Source organism: Lupinus angustifolius, unplaced genomic scaffold (genome assembly GCF_001865875.1).
Source record: "Lupinus angustifolius cultivar Tanjil unplaced genomic scaffold, LupAngTanjil_v1.0 Scaffold_1_159, whole genome shotgun sequence".
NCBI lineage: Eukaryota > Viridiplantae > Streptophyta > Magnoliopsida > Fabales > Fabaceae > Lupinus > Lupinus angustifolius.
In genome coordinates, this window is record NW_017715489.1 from 9,620 (window position 1) to 33,605 (window position 23,986).

Genomic DNA, 23,986 nt, shown 5'->3' on the forward strand with positions numbered 1-23,986 from the left:
ATCTTTGATTTTTGTTATATTTATAGAGTTTGTTGGTTAGGTGAATGATGTAGTGATTATGTATAACTCTTTACACTTAACAATGTGTAGATATATTAAGGTGGGAAGTAGATATTTAGAGTTCTCAACTTGGAAAATAAGGTTCAAATATGAGGACGAGAGTGAGTAGATTTAGCCTATTGGTATTACCATTTCATATGAACTAGGCAAAGAAATCCTAGACTAACGACAGTTTATGTCTACTTGTTTTAATCTCTCATGCAAGACTGTATTAGAAGTTAGGTGAATGGCCAATTTGTTATTATCACATAGATTACAAATACCGTTTTTTGCATCACAAAAGTTCACTCCCTTCATTAGTCTGTGTGCTTCTTTACTTCCTTGCTCTATAGTTTTTTTTCTCACTTTTGTGCCGATAAGATAAGATTTTGTTGATCAATTGTCTCGGCACTTATGTTTGGATATATTTTTTGGACATCAATCATGGTTTTTTATTTATTTAGAAAAGTTCAATTTTGAATTGTTTTTACACTTATGTTTGGATTAAGTTGTCTATACTAGTCTTCAGAATATTATTTAGCTACAAATTTTCAATACCATTTTGCCTACATGTTGTTAATTGTAGATGCTTAGCAGTAATTATTAATATTTTTTATTGTTCCAACTAATTGTTTTTATTTTATTATTTCAGTCAAATGATTATGCACGTATGCCTGAAGCTTTGGGTGCAAGAAAATCAAATGGAACTCGCAACATTTATGATATTTATTAAGTATTTTATTTTTAAAGTGTCATATGAGACTACTTTTAGTTTTTTGAGATTTTATGGTGTATTTGGATTTATAATGAAGGATGAATTATAACTTTTCAACTCTGTTACGCTACCTTGGTTATTTGAAATGAAATTTTATTATTGCTAAGAACATTTATATTTAGTATTGTATATTTAAATAATAATTATAAATTAATGTGACTAAAGTTATAAAAATTATGAAATTAAATTGAGGTTGAAATCCTCTAGAAACATATAATAGTTAGTTTTCAACAGATCTCCATATGTTAGTTCGAGTAGTGGAGGTTGAAAATCTCCATAATTATCTTTCTCAAACAGTGGAGGTTTAAAGTCTCCATGGTAAACACTATAAAAACCTCCTCATAATGTAGATAAATACTACAAAAACTTCCTCAAATAGTGGAGGTTAAAAACCTCCACAAATAAACCGCTGCAATTTTATTGGTACCGGAGGTTTTTTAAAACCCCCGCAAAATGCTTCTAGTGGGCATAACTGTGGAGGTTTTTGAAACCTCCGCTAATTATATAGTGGAGATTAAAAACCTCCGCTAACTACAAAATATGTTGTAATGTGATAATAATTAGTTTAAACTCACTTACGTTTTGCATAACAAACAATCACGTAAATTCAATTTTCATGATTAAAATATATGTAAAATAGATTAGTTAGTTAGTTTGGAGTTAGATATAGTTAAATCTGTTGTATTTTTTATATAATAGGTTGGTTAACTTATTTGTAATTCAATTCAATACATGTTTTTCTTACTCTTTAATTTCTAATATGATATTATAGCAATGTAATTATGTCATCCATGGTATGTTGCTTATTCATCAAACTTACAATATCCAACTTCATGACTTTCAATGACGCTTGAAGCTTCATCACCTTATCATCTTTTCATTATCAGCAAGAAAAAACTCCATTTCTTAAAAGAAGAGGAAGCACAATTTTAATATAGTCAACAACCGTGGCCTCTTTTGCAAGATCTGCATCTGTAATATGGCTGTCAATTGCTTCTATATCCAAAGGTTTCATATGAGACTATGAGAGAAACTTTGGAATAACTAGAGTTGAGGAAGGGTGCAAGAGCAACAACATTGCAAATATGTAATCAGTACAATAATCTCTCTTTCTTATCATTCGTTTTTACAATTTTCATATTTTCTATTTCTCTCCATTCTTTTTTATATTCTTGAGGCAAATATTATCCATATTTCATCATATTATTCTATTGTTATTCTTGAGAAAATATTGCTTATATTTCATCATATTCTTTTCTTGTTATTCACGAAGCCAATATTATTCATAATTCATTATATTCTTCTCTAGTTATTCTTGAACAAACATTTTTCATATTTCATTATATTCTAGATTTCTTTCATTCTTTGGCCAAGAAACCAAGATGGTATTCTTGAGCATTGTATTCTTGAAGAAGTAATGTTCATATTTCATCAAGTTCTAGATTTCTCTCGTTCTTTGGCCAAGAAACCAAGATAGTATTCTTGCGCAATAAAATCATTTGATCTTTTCTTTCGTGTATTGGTTTTTTATGAACAACATCATTAATTTCAATTTCAATTCATTTTATTCTAAGAATTCTTCTATTTTTTCGATTAATTCACTTAGCACAACTTTGCTAATTTCATGTGCTATATTTTGAATAATTTTTCTCTCTATTGAAATTTCTTCATTGAATATTTCAACTTGAGTGATAATAAATTTGGTTATACATTCCTTCAATGGTCAAGAATATTATGTAGAACTTGAAGTTGTAGACCTTATACCAAAAGGCTTTGGAGTCTTCTCCATTCAATCATTTTTGTCCAAGTTGGAAGTTGTCAACATCTACTCTCCAACTTCGGGTTAGTGTTATAATATATTTTTGCATTTTGGGTTAATATTTTATTGAGTTAATAATTAATTTAAACTCACTTACCTTTTGTGTAACAAACAATCATTATAAATTCAATTTCTTTGATTAAAATATGTGTAAAATAGATTAGTTAGTTAAGAGTTAGGTAGAGTTAGTCTCTTGTATTTTCTATATAACAAGTTGGTCAATTTTTTTGTAATTCAATTAATGTATTCATTCATTCTATTCATTCAATTTATTGAATCAATGAAACACACATCATTTTTTCCTTTTAATTTCTAATAACATGATAGTTGACATACTCCCCACCATAAAATGGATGGATACATGACCATTTGGGTTATAACTCTTGATTACAAGATTATATTATTTAGAAGAAAGGTTTTAAATTTAGGTTGGTGACTATGTTAAGATTTTGGGAGTTGTTCAAATCGCATAATGACCACAAATGTTTGAAATATCAAAATTTTGAATGTTCTCTAAATCGTGCTTAGGAGTCAGGACTATAACATGTATGTCACATAAATATTATGCGTAGAAACTTGAGGCAACTACTATTTTCAAATAATTTTTCGGAACATGTTAATGTCAAACTTTTTGCAAGTATAATTGGTGGATAATGTGACATTTCTGGTATAGGAATTCTCTATTGTAAGAAATTTAAAGAACATCTTATGACTTGGCTGATTTCGGTTTTGTTCTATCTCCATGGTCATGTGCGTTCTCTTCATATGTTATATCTTGAATTTAATAAAAAGTAAGAATTTTCCAATGATATTACAGTTACCGATTTCTGATCGTCGGAGTATGTGTTTCACCCTGGTCAAATGGATGCCCATTGACCGGATTGGACTACTCAATAAAGGCCGAGCCAGAGCAATTGGCGAAACCCTGTGTCACCAAGACTCGCCAGAGCAATTGGCCGACTAAGCCCGCCATAGAAATTGTACCATCACCGGACACCACTCTAGACCAGTACAAAGGCACGTTTCTGTCATCCACCTGACACATTGCCATGACCTACTACACGTCTCCTACAACTCTCACCTAACCCTCTACACTACGACAAATGTAGGCCTATAATGAAACTACCACAACCTATGGCAGGTTATAAGTCAATTATGCATAGTGTATGGCCTCACCAAACCGTCCTACACACATAAAGTTGCCCCCTTCTCTACAAGAGACAAGCCGACATGCTCAAATGGTTGGCCACGACAACAACATCCAACAAAGAACCCTTCTTCTACATCAACTATAAATAGGGGCTTTTCCCCTCAACAAAGCAGACACACGAAACCACTCAAGACAAAACTCAAGAGAGGCTACTCTCGACTCCTCAAATATCTCATATTCAAATATCTCATATACACTAGGGCATTGGTCTCCCCAATCTCTGTCCGTACTCTATAATATCTTGAGTGTCCTATTTGTACATTCTATGAACTATGTATTCCCCCTTTAGTCATCTATTGACTTGATCGTCAAAGAACCTTTTCATGTACCTCCCCTGGTGGGCCCAAGCATACTTCAGGTGTCTCAGGCTTCCGCCAATCTATAGGAGCAAAGTCCCCCCTCGGAGGACATCGTCGCATCAAGGACATCATCGCGTCAAGCCTCTCGTCCCAACAAGCTCCATCTAAAAGACCTATCCTCTCACACCCGAAGACCTGTGTGAGGCCTTCTAGCTCGTCTCGTTCTTCATGCGATAGAGCGGGAGGACATTGGTACCGTCTGTAGGGACTCACACCATGGTTACTACCATAAATCCAGTGCACCATCCTAGTCAAATCAAAGCAGCACCTATCTATCAAAAGGCCTCATCGCGACAATACCCTCTCCAACAACCCTCATTCTCACATTCAACCTTCCAACCAGACTAGCAAGATTTATGAAAACGCTACAGAACCACCTCCGAAAAATAAACAACTACTACTACTCATAGAAAAGCAAGAATAACTTATCCATTAGCAAGCACGAAGGTTGGAATAACTCTACTAGTCGAAAGCGGAATCAAGCTACAAACCACCGCCGCCAAGCGTTGAATCCGCCTTTCATTCTCAACTGGCCTACAGACCACCAGCCTCTCGGTCAGAAGCTACCTTCGACAAGAGAAACTCCTGTAGAGCCAAACATTTCTTCACGACAGCCATCATGTCCTACACGATGCTAAAGCAACTGACTGGACTAACCAGTGTCGAGTAATATGATGGGAAATCGATCCCCAAAATCATCTAGACGCCTTTGAGGCCTCTATGCTCTTCCATGGAGCCACAAACTCCATCATGTGTCGAACGTTTCCACTCACTCTAAAACGCACAACTTTGCAATGGTTTACTAGACTGGCACCCAATAGTATTGATAAGTGGACCACCTTGCCAGAGAAGTTCATCGTCCGATTTACTGCCAGTAAAGAGCAACCCAGATCATCCTACATCCTGAATAGAATTTGTCAGGAGTCGCATGAGTCTATCTAGACATACTAGGATCACATCAACATCGAGGCCATGAAGGTCCGCACACTGACTCCCAACGTCACAATACACTTGTTGGTGATGGGCTTACTGCTCAGCCTCTTAAAGATGGAACTCTCCAAAGATATGGTTCACGCCATGGAGGACGTCACTCCATAGCACAACAATTCATCAACCTAAAAGAAACTCCAAATGCACAACCAGTGTCCGGCTATCACGCAGGTGACCACTCTTGGCAAAACAAAAAACCCCACTCTATAGAACATTCTCGGAACGATCGCCCTAAATAAGACCTATCTTAGGTTTATAAATCACCAAAGTATACAACCTACACACCCCTTAAAACTGGTCGTACCAAAATATTACGAGAATTAATATCCGCTCACTTAATCCAACTTCCAAAGCCAAACCCAATCAAGAAGATACGACCATAGGACTTGTCAAGATTCTGTGAATAGATCTTTTGGACACATGACCAACGACTGCAGCCAACTACAGGATACCAGAGAAGACCTAATTCAGGTAGGGCACCTCTTGTGCTTCATCGCAGGCTTGGAGCAGCGAAGATAATACTCTCGCACTCGACGACCATCTCCCTCAAAGAGATGTTCACCCTACAGGCCACCGCAAAGACTCCCTCCAAGACAAGATAGGGTTGATGCGGGTCAACCGACCAATTAGAGACAAAGAAGTCCGGTCAACATCAACACCATATTAGGAGGATTCGTGGTTGGGGGCATATCCATGTTGGCTCAAAAGAGGTATGTGCGAGAAGTTATGCACGTAGCAACTAGAGGAATTCGGTGGCAACCAGAAAACATAGCAACCCCCGACCCTCTCCTTCGATGACCATATTAAGATGGTGTCATTAGAGGGCACGACGATCCCTTGGTGATCATAGTGAGGTTGAACAATAAGAAGGTTGGTAGATTGTTTGTAAATCAATGGAGTTTAGTATATGTCATTTTCCAAGATCTATTCGACAAAATGGGCTTGCACTACCAAGACTTCATGCCATTTGACGGCCTCTTGGTTGGTTTCACTAGCGAAGAAATCACAGCAAGAGGATACATCGAAGTCTGGGTGACAGCCAGAGACCAACTACTTTCCAGAACGAGCAAGACCAAATTCTTGATCATCGACCACAAGTCGGCTTAAAACGCCATCCTCGGCTACAACTCTTAATCATCTTGAAGCAGTGATCTCAACCTCCCACCTATGCATGAAGTTTCTCTCATCACACTTGAGAGTGTGTACGGTTAGAGGCGATCAGTGGATGGCTCGGAACTGCTACCAAATGAGTTTCTAAGAAAATTCCACACTAAAGCAACAACCACCTTCCAAGAAGCCTCGAGGCATCCGCTCAACCAAGTTGAGCACACAAAACTGAAGAGGAAGAGTTTCAACTATGAACTAACTAGGGCAAGGACCCCCCCCCCCTCTAAGAGAGCATCACAGACTACCCCCAAAATTTTGTTAAAAGTACTTATGTCGACCCATTTTTGGTTAGACTACTTTTGCATCCAAGCATGTTTGCAATCAACGTTGTTCAATCCACTTTATCTATTTTGCCTATTGAGTAGCAAATCTTCACTTGGCAACAACAGATCAAGATCCAGTGCGACACTTAATTCTACTTTCGACGATAGCTAACTCGAGTCCCCCAAAGGCGTAGGTCATATTCCACAAGGTTAGTGGTCAAGGTCATCCACCATAGGAGTCAATCACATCCATAGTTGACGGTGGTCAACACCCATCCCCTAAGGTGCGGACCACATCCCCCTTGGCCGACAATTCCAGTTCCACCATACGAGCGGCAATCGCATTCTCCTATGGCTGCAAAATATGTTCCACTACCCACATCCTGAATAACGACCCCCTTTGGCTCATCTCGAGTTACCCCCCAAGGCGATAACCAAGCCACATGATCAAGATCCATGTTTAGACTACCTCTAGGATGTTCCCTTCCTCGAAGGCCCCACATCCGGTTAGAGCATAAGGTCAATTCGGAAGGTACGAGCAATACCCTATAAATCCAATCGGGTCAGACTAAAAGATAGTTAAATAGGAAATATAAACAGAAGATACAAAAGCTCGAAATATATTGAAGAAAGGGTATTTTATTGATTGATCAATTATTACAAGTATTACAAGTTACAACAGAAGAAGAAATTCCTAGCATAGCTATCTACTACCGGATAAAGCCATTACAAGTTCAACATGCTTGCGTCAGAGGCGCACTTCAAATCTTGTAACCCACGATTGGGCATAGAAGCTAAGAAACTTTACAAGTTTTAGGTCGGATCCATAGCCATATGCCTTCATGTCAACCAACACCACAATGGTCGACAAAGATAGGCAGCGTATCTGGTGCCCAACCTTCATCATTGTGACCACACCGAATGACACGCTATGCCTCACATGAACTACAAATCCAGTGGGCGGTTGTGGTAGTCCTTTTGGTGAATGATGATACCACCCGTTGCCAAGGAGGCCAACATCACCTCAAGCCGCGGATGTTAAGTAACGCTACTCGAGAAGAGCAACATGTTAGCACCCAGACAACTGACATGCCACCCCGAGCAACTACCTTCAAGTACTGCTACACAGTAAAAACCAATTGAAGACGAATCCACCTTCTACAAAGAAGCATGATCACCATCACAAAGTACATAATACCATTCTTCGACAACCTCGATAATACAAGAAAAGGCGACTCCGAAGAAGGTCGGACGAAAGCTCTTCCAAAATAGGGGGAATGCTCTGAATAGGCTTCGTCTGGGAAGTTCCAAAGTTCTTCTAGTGAGAAAGGCTAGCACACTCGTCACCCATAGAGGGCAATCAGGGTACGTCTGGAGGAGGCCAAAACACTTGAATGTCTCGGGCAGGGAATATTGACAGAACCTCTGGGACAACCATCCCCCAAAAGAGAGGAAGTGCCAGGAGAGATATTTCCCAAGGCCATCCCTGACAACGCCTCTCGCTAACTGAATATGACAACACCAACAACAAGGAAGAATGCATGCAGAGAATGAAGGTTGTAAGAAAGCAAGAAGGTTTGAGGAATGATGTGAAAACATAAGCAAATACCCCTATTTATAGGGGAGGTCGGAAGGTGGAACACGAAAAGACTTCATCCTTCGGCCTACCATAGCCGTTAAGATGAAGACAAGACAGACTGATCCAATGGTCAGCATAAAGATCGAAGTGGTAGACCAATGAGAAATCAGGATTGGACTCATCACCAACGTCCAACAAAGGGTAATCAAGTAAGATCCAACGGTAGTCCAAGGTTTGAGGCATCCCATTTATTGCGCCTAGAAAATAAGGCAAGTCATTCAATGAGGGAGACGGAAAGGCACAGAGTAGAGTCGCATCACGTCAAGCTCCTTCCCTAGACGGGCACATAGTCGAGAACACTCTCTAGCCTACCACGTGTCCAACATCACGCATCATCATGATATCCTAGGTGGACCGTGAAGCGCCAATCGTCACAAAGATGAATGAGGCAAACACTTAGTAACCGAACAGTCCAAGCAAATTGGTATTACATCCTCGCACCAAGTTATCATGCTCGCCCATGCTATTATCAAGCTCAAGGATAGAAGACATCTAAGTCTATTAGCATACCCGACTTTAGGCCACTAATAGACTGGGGGCAACTGTTCCACCCCAGTCAAACGGATGCCCATTGACTAGATTAGACTACTCAACAAAGACCGAGCTAGAGCACTTGGTGAAGCCTTATGTCACCAAGACTCGCCAGGCCAACCGACTGACTAGGCTCGCTAGAGAAATTGTACTGTCAACGGACGCAACTCCAGACCAGTACCAAGACATGTTTCTGTCATCCACCTGACGCGTTGCTAGCACTTGCCACACGTCGCCTAAAACTCTCATGAAACTCTCTACACTAAGACAAATGTAGGCCTATATTGTGGATACCAAAACCTATTGTAGGCTATAAGTCAACTGTGCATAAAGTACGACCTCACCAAACCGCCCGACATCCATAAAGTAGACCCTACTCTGCTAGAGACAGGCCGACAGGCTTAGATGGTCGGCAACGTCAACAACATCCAATTAAAAACCCTTCATCTACATCAACTATAAACAGGTGCTCCTCTCCTCAACAAAATTGACACGCAGAACCACTAAAAAGAGGCTACTCTCGACTCCCTTAGATATTTAACCATACTTTCTAATATTTTGTGTGTCATATTTATACATTCTATGAACTATTGATCCCCCTTTAGTCATCTCCTCACTTGATCGTCGAAGCACATTTTCAAGTACCTCCCCCGGCAGGCCCAAGCATACTCCAGGGTCTCAGGCTTACGCCCATCTACTGGAGTGAAGTCCCCTCTCTAAGGATATTGTCGCATCAAGGACATCATCACATCAAAGACATCATCGGATCAAGCCTCCCAACCGAATGAGCTTCATCTAGAAGACCCATCCTCTCACACCCGAAGACCCAAGTCAGCCATTCCAACCTGGCTCACCCCTCCTATGATAGAGCGGGAGAACAATATGATATTCCATTCTTTGATCCTAAATCTTATCAACCCCTAACAAGAAAATTGATCATGATAGTTTCTTCAACTTTAAATTTGCAATTTCTTGTCTCATTTGGTGATTAATTCTCCCAATAATAATTTATGTTGTCTTGCTTTATTTAGTTAGGTACAATCTTAGGTGTTTACACACTATTAGAGATTCTAAACAAATATTTCGTGAGAGAAGTGGCAGAATCGACAATTCAAGGATATACAATATGCATTATGAAGTTCTGCTATCTGATGAAGAGGTAAGCCTTCCTTTGGATTGAGAGAACATGAAGAGAAAGAAGATGAAGGGAGAGAAGTATGAGACAAAATGGGGTTTTCCCCCCTTTGGTTGAGAAGATAGAAGTGGGGGAGGAGAAAAAAATATTGTGGGGTCCACAAAATTTATTCCTCTCCAAAGATGAAGAGAAAGATGACAGAAGAGGGTTATATTTTGTAAAATACTCTTAAAACCCTTAACCTAAATTACTTCCATACGTTGGCGACAATTTTTTCTTCTTCTCCTCATTATTATCTCTGTTTGTGTATTTGCTACCTGGTATGCATAACTTTATTTTTTTTCTTTATTTGTTTGTAGATTTTCTTCTTCATTGTCATATATTTGTGGATTTGCTGTCTGACAATTTTTTCTTCTTCATGGTAATTGTTACTCAATATTGAGGATTTACTATCTATATAACTCATTTTTAGTATACTCGTTTTTAGTATGCCTATTGGTGCATGCTATTTGGTTAGACACTTGTTTTAAATAATTTTTAAATACAATTAAAGAAGTTTGAAAAATTATTTGCTAAATCTAAAATAATTGTTTTATTATAATAGATACAATGTATTTTAGATTATTGAAACTAATAATTAAAATTATAATAATATTTTTCCATTCTTTATTACTAAAGGGTATTATTGTCTTTAACATAATATTATTTCTCTATTCTCTTCTCTTTCTCTTTAATTTCTCTCATACTAAACAATATGAAAATCCACTCTTTCTCACTTTTCTCTTTCTCTTTATTTTCTCTCTCACATGTTTCTTTCTTCTCACTTTCTCTCCTAAACCAAACAAAGTATAAAAGATTTGAACCCATTGCAAGGTCCAAGAAGGTTTGTACCGTGCAAAAAATGGCCTCCCTCCAAACGACTACCTAGTACGTGGACATAATGGTCCATCCAGTAGTTGCACGTGCTCTAGGCCAGGTGCCCATTCCTTCTTTCCAGTCGAACACAGCAGAACCCACAGAGTGGACCTACAACAAGCTGCCAGTTGTACTGTCCAGCCCATTGTGACTAGAAGAGAACCCGAGAAAAACTTATGTAGATGTATCAAACACATTATAAAGACAAATTTATACATGTACATTTTGATTCGATCATTTTGCAATTAAATTTTACTTAAATTTAAAATTTTAATACATTATCAATAAAAATGTTATTAAAACCGGACCGGTCATCAAACTGGTGAAGGTACTGGTTTAGTGGTTCAACCAGTGGTTCAGTAATTAAACCGCATGAGATTAAACTGGTTAAACCGGACATACATGCTTATATATGTGTGTAAACCTGTAACAAAAATTATCTAATATGTAGATACTCAAATTTATAATCCATATTTATAGTCAAAGTAAGAATTTTCATAAACAAACAACTTTAATAAATCCAAAGTCTAAATTACAAATACAAATAGTAATCCACAAGTACTTGTCTTAGTTAACAAACTCGAAACATATGACGCAAGTTCATAACCCAGTCTACAAAACATATTATATATTTAAAACTTTAACACCAAGGAGTCAAAGTTGTTTCATATTGAGGTTTCATTTCTTCACCATTTAAGTCCAAAGTTTGACTAACGTTGTCTTCAACTAGGTTCACATTATCCACAAGGTTGAGTTGTGCATCATCATCTTCTAAATTTAATTGATCTACAACAATATCATTTTTTCATTCATCAATTTTTATACAAGTTAACAATAAAGAAAATGGGTTTCTAATTCTATGTGGTATGTGTCTATGTAAAGTTCTTTAAAATTACATGTATGAACCGGCTGGTTCAATCAAATTCCGGCCGGTTCACCGGTTTTTCTCCGGTTTACACCGGTTTTGATGCTTAGCCGGCACAACACTTGTTTCATACCGGTTATGGGACCGGTTGGCGGGTTCTCCGATCGAATCGGCCGGTCCGAACCTGTTTTAATTACATTGTTTTATTGATTATATATATACACGTACGTATTTCTATGGAGAACCCTTATACTGTCCAGAAATATCATTACCCGCTCACGTGCTGCCACGTCGACTCCCTTATCTTGCAGCATCTCATCTCCACGGCAAAACCCACATAAGCTTCACTTCTCGTGGTTTGACTAAACTTTACTTCTCATGTGGCTTTAATTTTCCCATTTCTCCTGATTAAGAATATGTGGACTGTGGTGTATGAGTGTATCTATGCATTTCAATCATTTTGTTTTTCTTTAATTTGGGTAGTGACATTTTTGTGTCATAATTTCGAGAATCTTAGTATGTTCCTCATTCAAAGCCCTCAAGAAAATATTAGTTTATATGAGAGCCATCTAGTGTCTTCAATATAGTTGGAAACAAAGGTAACCTTTCATTCATCATACAAAGGGAAAATAAGTTAATCCTTCATAACCCCAAAAAAATAAAACAATGTCAGTTTATCCAATTTCAGCACTAGTTGCTCCAACACCTCATGCCTCCTTAGACTTCCAGCGACGTTCTGCAAAGTTTCATCCAAGCATATGGGGAGATCATTTTATTCAATATGTTTCTAAACCTATGGTAATGTAACTTTCTTCTTATTATTAGGTACTCCTGCTAACTTAATCCATCCATATAAGAACTGAACATAAGACTTTTCTCCTAATAGACACACATATTTGACCAACACTGTTAGACTAATTTTTTTTATTAGTATATATGGCTAGGGAGAAACAATACCATTTTCAACTCAACGACAATGTTTGTGTATCAAATTGTAAACACAATGGATCGTCAGTGGCAAAATGAGCAATTATATAATGTCTTATTCTAATTGACCATCGAATCTCTATGAATATCTTCTGAATTTGACTTTAATCTTTTTGTAATTTCATTCATCATCTGTCACTCCTTTATAATCCTCTTGTATTTTTAGTATACATATAATAGCATTACTTTTTCCAATTAAAAAATATTCACTTCATTTTTAAATTGTACAACCAAAAAACATACACATTTTAATACAATAGCTATATTTATACATACACATTTTAATACAATACCTATATTTATTTTTTCTAAAAAGGATGGTGTAAAGTATAAAATGTGAAAATTTTAATTTGAAAATGTTCCCACATATTTCGGTGGGGGCATTCCTCCTCTAAAGTGAGAAAAATAAGACTACAATTTTTTTGGTAGTACAAGATGATTCTTATGAAGATTAGGTACAATAAGGTACCAAACTTTCACATAAGTTCCTATCTCATTTCAAGTATGACATTACATATTTATTAATCTTTCCTTTAGTCCACAGCCAAGATCACCTTCACAATTTTTGCTATTTATTGGATAGTCGCCTTAGAAGAATTAAATATTATCTCATTCCTTGCAAGGCAGATAGACCAGATGGTTGATAGCTAAATAATGCTCCAAATTTTTATGTACTTTTTATTGGTTGGTACGCCCATGTGCACTAAAACGTTTTCTCTCAGGTCATGGTGAAGGACAATTTCGAGATGAAGCCAATGATAAATCATCTAGTAGAGTAGGCATGTGAACATGCAAGAGGATAATAGATCTTAAGAGGTTTCTCGTTCCTCATTACAAAAAATGATAAAAAAGTTCCTCCTTGAAATTGAGTCATTCCTCTCCTTTGAGAAGTTGTGCTCCTCCTCCTGTTTGTTCATATAATGTAACTTAGAATACCTTCTAAGTAGATTTTACAATGTAAAGATCAGTTTTTTCATGGGGCCATTCCCAACGATCTCTAGTATCTCTCTTAGGCTATGTTTGGTTAAGGAAGGAAAGTGGAAGGAAAGAAAATGGAAGGAAAGAAAGTGGAAGGAAAGAAAAGTAGTAGAAAATGAGATGATAATTTTATTGTTTGGTATGATTGAAAATGGAAAAAAAGTGAGAGGAAAGAAAATGCATATTTAAACATAATATATTTAAAATGACATAAGTGTTCTCATTATATAACTAAATTACATAACTAAATATTTATTTAAAATGACAATACATAATTATAAAATATGTCTAATTTTTAAATACTATTTTTTAACATTGCAAATTACATAACTAAATAATTTATTTTTAATAATATTGATTAATATTTTTAAGTTAAGTTTAATATAATAATTTATGTTTATAAAATTCAATAAAAATCATTAACATCTTATATCTTATTCTCACCGATGTATCTAAGTAAAGTATAACTAATTTTTTACAGTCACTTTTATATTTTTTACAATCTCACTTCTATATATTTTGCGTTTTGTCTTTCTAATTTATTTATTATTTATCTATTTGTTAGTAATTATGTTTATTTTTTATTTTCATTCCGGACAATACATAATTATTATTTATTTTTGAGTTTAGAAGCAACGAAAATAAAATTAAGTTAACGAATTTCACATCAAAATGAATATAAATAAAGAATTTTACTAAATTGTATATATTTTCACATAGATTGTGGTTCTTTAAATTCATTCATGGTGAAGGGCAAATTTGGAATTTTTGATGTTTTCCTCTCCTTTCTTAATTTTCTTTACAAAATAGGGAGAAAAACTTTTTGTGTGAGACCCATGCTTATTTTCGCTTCCCCTCATTTTTAGTGTTGAACCAAATAGTGGAAAATAATATTTTCCACCACTTTTCCTTTCTCCTCTTTTCTTTCCTCTTTTTTTTCCATAGAACCAAACATAGTGTTAAGTTAGTATTTTTAGATCATGCATAAGATTTTCAATTATTATGAGTGCCCAAATAAAATGAGGTATTCTCCAAGATAAGGACGGGCCTCTTCTCCCCATTCTACCAAATTTTAAGGTCACGGATGTTTGCTTCCTTATCCAAGTTTAGAACCTATTATACTTGACGTCGAGTTCTTCGGAATCTAGACACTTATCGTGCCAGAAGCTTGTATTCATTCCATTCCCCATTCTCTTTTATATGTTTTTCCAAAACCAGATTGTGCCATCAAAGCCACCTATAAGGGTGACAAATGGATGAATTTGGATGTTAATGGATGGATGAAAAGTCATTTATCAATCCATATAAATCTATTTAAATTATATTTTATGTTACCTAATTCATCCATATCCAAACTTAATAGATGTATTCTAATTCATCCAATCAATCAATGACTCTATTTTCATAGATTTGGATGGATGAATATCCAACCTATTTGATTTTTTTATTGCAACTAAAAAAACTACTGAATAAAATCATTATTTTAAAAACTACTATCTCAATAAAAACATTTTTTAAAATCACCTTTTAAAAAACACTTATAGAATGTAATATCCATGTACTGTCATTGTAAAGATTTATACATAATCACTACACCATTTATCATTTATTGATTTGATGTAGTTACTATTTACTAGTTTTTCATCTACTTAGAAGTTAGAATACAATGCTACTTAAGAAACTATGCAAATTTAACACCTAAAACCTTAAATGAACTTCAATAAAATCTGTTATATAATAATAACTTTTTAATTGCAAGAAGTTGATAAAAAAACCTTAAACCTTATACCTTACAGGAAGTTGATAAAAAAATGGAGAAGCAGATTATAACACTGAAAGAAAACGTGAGGATGATGCTGGTCCCTGCGAAAGAGAAGGCCTCAAGGCCCTTGACAGTATCTAACTTGATTGATTTAATCCAACGTTTGGGATTGCACTATCATTTTGAACATGAGATTGAAGAAGTTTTGCAACAAATTTGCAATAACTACGTTGAAAATGGGATAATAACTCTCAATGAAGACCTTCATTCTCTTTCCCTCCTCTTCAGGTTACTGAGGCAACAAGGATGTCACATATCGCCTGGTATATGCCACACCCCATCTCTGCTATTATATTAGCTTTTAAGTTTTAATTATAACCGGTGTTTTAAATTACGGTTATGGTCACGATTGTAGTATTGGTTGTGGTTATTGTGATTGCGGTATGAATTATATCGTCATTAAATTATACAGTCTTATGTGGTCTGATATGGCCTATTATGGTCCAAATGTGGTTCAAAGCAATTATTTTTGTGACCGTATAATTGTGATTTAGAGTCATACTGCAATTAAGATGTGAGGTAATTGCAGAGGTCACTGCAATCTTGTGGCCGTATCAAATGGTCCACAATTTAAATCAGTGACTATAAGCTTTAATTGGAAACACTACCAAATGCATCAATAAGTTATGATATAAAAGTTTCTATTTCCTAGTGATTTAGATATTGACATGATTCATATACTATCTTTTCGCAGCTTAAGCTACTTTTAAGTGCCATGTTTCATAATTTTTGAAAAACCCATATCATGGATAAGATATCTTATAAATCTTGTGAATGCTGAATAAACACAGATATATTTAAGAAGTTCAAGGATGATCAGCAAGGGAAATTCAAAGAAAATATGACCGAAGATGTTGAGGGAATGTTAAGCTTGTATGAAGCTTCACATCTCAGGATTCATGGAGAGGACATATTAGATGAAGTTCTTGCTTTCACTTCCTCACACCTTAACTTAATATCAACCAAATTAAGTCCTTCTCTTTCTGCAAAAGTGAACAATAGCTTAAATAAACCACTCCGCAAGAACACACATAGGCTTGTGGCAAGGCATTACATTTCTGCTTATGAGGAAGAGCCTTTCCATGATGAAACTCTTCTACTATTTGCCAAATTAGATTTTAATATGCTCCAAAAACAGCATCAGGAAGAACTTGGCAACATTTCAAAGTAAGTTATTCAATACAATATAACACCTTAATAATTTTTTTGAGTAAATTATACTAAGACCCAATGAGTTTTAATGAAATTACATAAACCACTTCTCCTCTTTCTACATCTACACTACACAAACCCTTGATATACATACATATATACATTTGACTGACTATACTTGAGGTATAAATAAGTGTAATATTTTAAATTAAAAATGTGATAGCTGGAATTAAATTAAATAAAATATGATATTTGTGAAGACAAATTCAAATAGTATGTGAGTCAATAACTCTTCATTATTTTTGTTTCGTATATAGTATAATAATGATTTAAACAATATCTTCTTATAATTATTAATATATGTGATAGTATTTTAGAAATGGAAGTTATAGTAGTGAAAATAGAAGTGGAGAAGCTTTGGAGCTACACAACTTAGAATAATTTGCTTCTTATTTGGATGCATCACAAATGAAGGGTGAGTGCCTATTTATAGGCTTTCTACAACACTTATGAATTTCTAGATGGTTCCATAAGTATCTAGTATACATTTTTCTCAAGATTTCTAGATACTTCTTTAATTATAATACTAAATGCCTATAATAGAATATACTAGAAGCTTAGGATAATTCTAGATATTATGGTACAATCATCACTACTTGTTTCTACACAAGTGTGGAAGCTTCTAGAAAGTGTGCATCAATATTTTATCACTCCTCCTCGAACTTTGGCCTTGGTAATGCCTTAGTGAATATGTCAGCAATTTGATCTTCGGTCTTGCAATACTCGAGCTTTATTTCTTTATTCTCACTTGCTTCTCTGACAACATGATATTTAATTGCGATATGTTTTGTCCTGTTGTGATGGACTGGATTCTTTGCTATCGCTATCGCCGATTTGTTGTCACAATAGATTGTCATAGGCTCCATCTCTTGATCTCCCATATCATTGAGTATTCGTCTAAGCCATATAGCTTGGTTAGTCGTCTCTGCAGCTGCTACGTACTCAGCTTCTGCTGTTGATTGTGCAATGATTGCTTGCTTCTTTGACGCCCAAGAGAACACTCCTGATCCAAGTGAGAAGGCATAACCAGATGTGCTCTTCATGTCATCCATCGAACCTGCCCAATCACTGTCAGTGTAGCCGTGTAATGTTGAGTTGGTGTTGGTCTGATACCATATACCGAACTCTTTTGTTCCTTGTAAGTATCTAAGAATTCTTTTTCCAACTCCAAAGTGGATTTGACTCGGGCTTTGCATGAATCTTGATAGAAGACTTGTAGCATACATGATATCTGGTCGAGTGGCAGTGAGATATAGAAGACTCCCGATCAAACTCCTGTAGAGAGATGCATCTGCCTGTGGAGATCCATCGTCCTTCTGTAGCTTCTCATTAGTCACGAGCGGAGTAGCAACTGGTTTGCACTCACACATCTTGAACTTCTTTAGTAGTTCTTCTATGTATTTCTTCTGTGAGATGAATATACCTTCTTTTCTTTGATTTACCTCAATTCCAAGGAAGTAGTGCATTAAGCCTAGGTCTGTCATCTCGAATGTCTTCATCATGTCTTCTTTGAACTCTGTTATCATCTTTATATTGTTTCCAGTGTATATAAGATCATCTACGTACAAGGAAACTATTAAAGTATCATACTGACCTTGGGACTTAATGTATAGTGTAGGCTCACTCTTACTCCTCCTGAATCCTTTATCGACGAAGTACTGGTCAATTCTACTATACCATGCTCGAGGAGCTTGCTTCAAGCCATATAGAGCCTTCTTCAATCGTAGCACTTTGTTTTCGTTGCCCTTGCTCATGAACCCTTCTGGCTGCTCCACATAGATCTCTTCTTGAAGTACTCCATTGAGGAATGCAGACTTGACATCTAGCTGGTAAATGCTCCATCCTCTTTTTGCTGCAAGAGCTATTAGAGCTCTTATAGTATCTAGACGAGCAACTGGAGCAAATGTCTCATTATAGTCGATTCCTGGTTGTTGGGAGTAGCCCTTGGCTACTAATCTCGCCTTGTGCTTCTGTATAGTGCCATCAGGATTGAGCTTTGTTTTATACACCCATTTTACTCCGATGATGTCTTTATCTTTTGGACAATCTACTAGCTCCCACGTGTTGTTTTTCTCGATCATCTTTATCTCTTCTTCCATTGCCTTGACCCATACTTCTTGCCTTGATGCTTCTTCAAAGCTTCCAGGTTCAACTATGGCCAAGTTGCATGTCTCATATATATCTACTAAGGATCTTACTCGTCTCGGAGAAGATTCTGGTGAAGATTGTTCATGTGGGAGTGTAGTTGGCGTACCTGGATCTTCTGTTGCTTCTTCTACTTCCCCAGTTACTTGTGGTTGTTGTGTTGGTATGGAGATGTTGTGTCTCTCAATCTTGCCTTCATTCCAGTTCCAAGCGTCACTTTCATCAACTTCAACATCTCGACTGATGATAAGTTTCTTCGTTTCTAGATTGTATATGCGATAGCCTTTTGACTGTGTGCTATATCCCAAGAAGATGCCTCTTATCGTCTTGTCTTCTAGTTTGTGTCTCTTTTCTTTTGGGACATGTATATAACAGATAGATCCAAAAACTCTTAGATGTTTAGCTGATGGCTTCCTACCGCTCCAAGCTTCTATAGGAGTTTTACCTTCGACTGCCTTTGTTGGACATCTATTCATTATGTAGACAGCTGTGTAAACTGCTTCGGCCCAAAAGGTGTTTGGCAAACCTTTCTCCTTGAGCATCGATCTAGCCATCTCCATGACCGTGCGATTTTTCCTTTCAGACACCCCATTTTGTTGTGGAGTGTAAGCAACTGTGAGTTGACGCTCTATGCCTTCATCCTCACAAAATTTATCAAATTCGTGAGAGTTGTACTCTTTGCCACGATCGCTTCTGAGTACTTTTATATGTTTCCCGCTTTGCTTCTCGACAAAGGCCTTGAACTTCTTGAATATTCCAAAGACTTCTGATTTTTCTTTTATAAAATAGACCCATGTCATTCTAGAAAAGTCATCAATGAAGAGGATGAAATACCTGTTATTAGTGAGGGATGGCGTCCTCATTGGTCCACATACGTCAGTATGGATGAGCTCCAACAAGCGTTTTGCTCTCCAAGATTTCCCACTTGAAAAAGGTAGTCTATGTTGCTTCCCAAGTAGACATCCTTCACAAGCTCCTTCATTCTCTTGGATGCATGGAAGATCCTTCATCATTCTTTTATGATATAATAGCTTTAAGGCTTGGTTATTAAGATGACCAAATCTTCGATGCCATAGCCATGATTCATCAACTTGAACCTTCATAGCGATGTTAGTAGCATATTTCCAAGTTATTGGAAAACTTCTATTTCTTTTCTCCATTTTAACTTGGGCTATTTCAAACTTTCTATTATTGTCATATATATTGCATGTATCTCCCTCAAAGTGGAGAGAGTAACCTTTTTCCATCATTTGGCCAATACTCAAGAGATTTTCTTTAAGGTTAGGAACTAGTAAGACATCTTTGATAAGTCGCGTACCTGATTGTGTCTCCACCATGACAGTGCCTTTGCCTTTAGACTCAACCATGGTGCCATTACCTAATCGAACTTGCACTCTGACAGACTCATCAATATCTTTGAAAATGCTCCCGTCCTTAGCCATGTGGTTACTACAACCACTATCCAAGTACCAGTTTTCTTCTTTATCACGACTACAGACTTGGTTGGCATAGAATAGTTGTTGGTCATGTTTGCATTCTTCAGTGAAATTGGCCTGATGATTATTTTTGTTGCGACAATTTTGCTCTGAGTGCCCAAATCTTTTGCAATATTGGCATTGTATCTTTCCTCGATATCGACAATATTTTTCTGAATGGCCTGACTTCTGGCATATGCCGCAAGGAAGATATTTTGCTTGATTGTTTCTAGAGAAATCTTTAGAAATCTCTTTGTTTCTAGAATGTTCCGCACCAATATTATTTCTTCTTTGATATTCTTTATTCTGAGACCTTAGTCTGAGCTTTGATTGAAAGGCATTTTCTAGTGAACCTTCATCATGCCTACTCAATCTTTGCTCATAAGCTTCTAGAGAGCCCATTAGTTCTGTTACTGATAGAGTAGACAAATCTTTGGTTTGCTCAATCGTAGTAACTATTGAGTCATATTTTTGGGGAATTGAAATCAGAATTTTCTCAACAATTCTTTTGTCAAGAATATTTTCCCCATAGGCTTTCATTTGATTGACTATTTCTTTTATTTTAGAATAATAGTCTTTTATGGTCTCAGACTCTTTCATCTTAAGTAATTCAAACTCACGCCTAAGAGTTTGAAGTTTAATGGTGCGTACCTTATCACTGCCATGAAACTCCTCCTTTAGTGTATCCCATGCTTCTTTGGCACTTGTAGCTCCCATTATTCTTGGAAAGATAGTTTCCGCCAAGGCTTGTTGTAGAATAAATAACGCTTTTGCATCCTTTTGCACATTCTCTTTCAACTCCTTTTTCTGAGCCACGGTAAGAGTTGAAGTATTCTCTGGAGTAGTGAATCCTTCTTCTACAATATCCCACAAATCTTGGGACCGGAAGAAAGTAGTCATTTTTGTATTCCAAAAATCATAGTTTTCTCCAGTGAAAATTGGGATAGGAATTGATGATGATTGAATAGTGCTAGCCATAGCTCAAAGTGTATAAATATGGTTTAGTTTGGATGTGAGATTCTTGGAGATAGTTGGAAATGGATAGAGTAATATTCTACGCCCAGTGTATGACCAAACGTAGCTCTGATGCCACTGATAGTATTTTAGAAATGGAAGTTATAGTAGTGAAAATAGAAGTGGAGAAGCTTTGGAGCTACACAACTTAGAATAATTTGCTTCTTATTTGGATGCTTTACAAATGAAGGGTGAGTGCCTATTTATAGGCTTTCTACAACACTTATGAATTTCTAGATGGTTCCATAAGTATCTAGTATACATTTTTCTCAAGATTTCTAGATACTTCTTTAATTATAATACTAAATGCCTATAATAGAATATACTAGAAGCTTAGGATAATTCTAGATATTATGGTACAATCATCACTACTTGTTTCTACACAAGTGTGGAAGCTTCTAGAAAGTGTGCAAGCAAGTTGCCTTTTGCACGCAGTAGGATGGTGGAAGTGTACTTTTTTATCAGTGGATTGTGTTTTGAGCCCCAGTTCTCACTTGGTAGAAGGCTAATGACCAAAGTGATTTCTTTGACATCAGTAATTGATGATATATATGATGTTTATGGAACATTTGAAGAGTTACAACTTTTCACTCATGCAGTAGAAATGTATGAGTTTTAAATTATGCAAATATTTTCACTTTATTTCCTAAAGCAATAGAGGGTGAGGCTCTATTTAACTATAAAGTTATTGCCTTATGATATATGATGATAAGACGTTATATATTTCACTCTGATATGACTCCATAGATGGGAGCTTTGTACCATGGACTACCCTTATTTCCTATCAAGTTGAGTTATAGTTCTAGAAAAATAATTATTTAGTAGGATCCGGACTCTCTATTAATAGAGAGAGAAATATTGTTTTTACACCTAGTTTTTAAGGATAAAAATATCATTACAAGTTTATGTAAAAGAATAAAATTGTCATTATATTTTATTTTTTAACATGTTTCATAGCGCCTTGATCCGGCCTCACTTTATTATTGGAGAAGAATCTCACTCAAATTTATTAACCTTTTGATGACTTATTAGATAATTAATGCACATTTTAGGTGGGATATTAGCTGCATGGATTTTCTGCCAGAATACATGAAATGTTGCTATAAAGCAATGTTGGATACTTATGAAGAAATTGACCAAGAGATGGCTAAGGAAGGAAGATCGTTCTGTGTAATCTATGCCAAAAATGAAGTAAATCTCACTCTATATTCCATATATCTGCAGCTTTCAAAGTGGTTTCTTCAAATAAATCTAACTTCCATTTTTTTGTAAATTATCATGGTGTCCACACTAGATGAAAAGAGTGGTCCAAGCATACTTTGTTGAGGCCAAATGGTTCAAAGGTAATTATACACCAACAGTGGAAGAGTACATGAGTGTTGCACAGGTAACTTCTAGTTACATATCGCTCATGTCCATAGCCTTCATTGGGATGGGAAGCATTGCTACAGAAAAAGTCTTCCAATGGTTAAGCAATGGACCTAAAATTGTTAATGCTTCAACAATACTTTTCAGACTCATGGATGATATTGTTTCTAGCGAGGTAATTAAGTACATGAATCAATTTCTAACTTTATTATTTATAATATATAATATAGAGTAAACACTCATTTGCACATTGAAAGTTTTAGAGCATAAATTTAGTCCTGAGAAGATTATTACTTGGTTTGTCTCTCAAATGATAATTTTTTATCGCCAAAATAGGTCAAAAGTTACTATTTATTAAACCAAAATAATGTGATTATCCTTAAAAATATAAGCGAGTTAAATACTTATTATTAATAAATTTTTCAACAAAAACATCTTTGACCACCCAATTGATTTTAATATACATTTTATAAAAGCAAGATACTTATTTGATTCATTCCTCTATTACGATTAGTTTGAGAAGGAAAGAGGGCATGTTTCATCCGCTCTTGAGTGCTATATGAAACAATATGGTGTCACAAAACAAGATGCCACTGATGAATTTCAAAGACAAGTGATAAATGCTTGGAAGGACATCAATGAGGAATGCCTTGAGCCTATTGAAGTGCCTAAGTCTCTCCTTGAGCGAGTTGTCAACATGTCACAGGCAACACATGTGCTTTACAAAGATGGAGATGGCTATACTCACTCCAAAGGGTTCACAAAGAAAAATATTGTAGATCTATTCTTGAATCCATGCATAGTGTGAGAATAATAAGGGTTTTGTTTCTTTAAATGTGTCATTAACATATTGGAGTATATCTCAATGGTGAGTACATTCTAATTATTATCTAAAATGCTTTTAGATCCGTTTAGTTTGAGTTCTATGTAATAAATATAGTCTGTATTTTGATGCATTTAAAAATGGAATTATATTACCGAGTTTAAATCCTTATCTGTACAAAAACGTTTTTATGGATAATCTCTAAGTACCTCAAGAAGCACCGATAAATCTTTGCATTCACCCTGGTGAGTCCAACACTCAAATCTCATAAATTATATAATAAAAAAGAAAATGAAATTATATGTCTATTTTACTAAAATGAGTCCTCCCTTTTTTTTACGAAGCTTACGTTAACATTGTGTACCAAAAGTTTTGAACAATAATTGCCCTTACTATTTTATTGAACTGTGTTTCAATAATAAAGATATTTTAATAATTTCATTTATTTTTTACTT

At 35.9% G+C, this 23,986-nt stretch overlaps 1 pseudogene; it reads left to right on the forward strand.

The window, feature by feature from the left end:
• The first annotated feature begins 12,227 nt into the window (after positions 1–12,227).
• On the forward strand, positions 12,228–23,698 carry LOC109336884 (annotated as a pseudogene).
• The last annotated feature ends 288 nt before the right edge of the window (positions 23,699–23,986 follow it).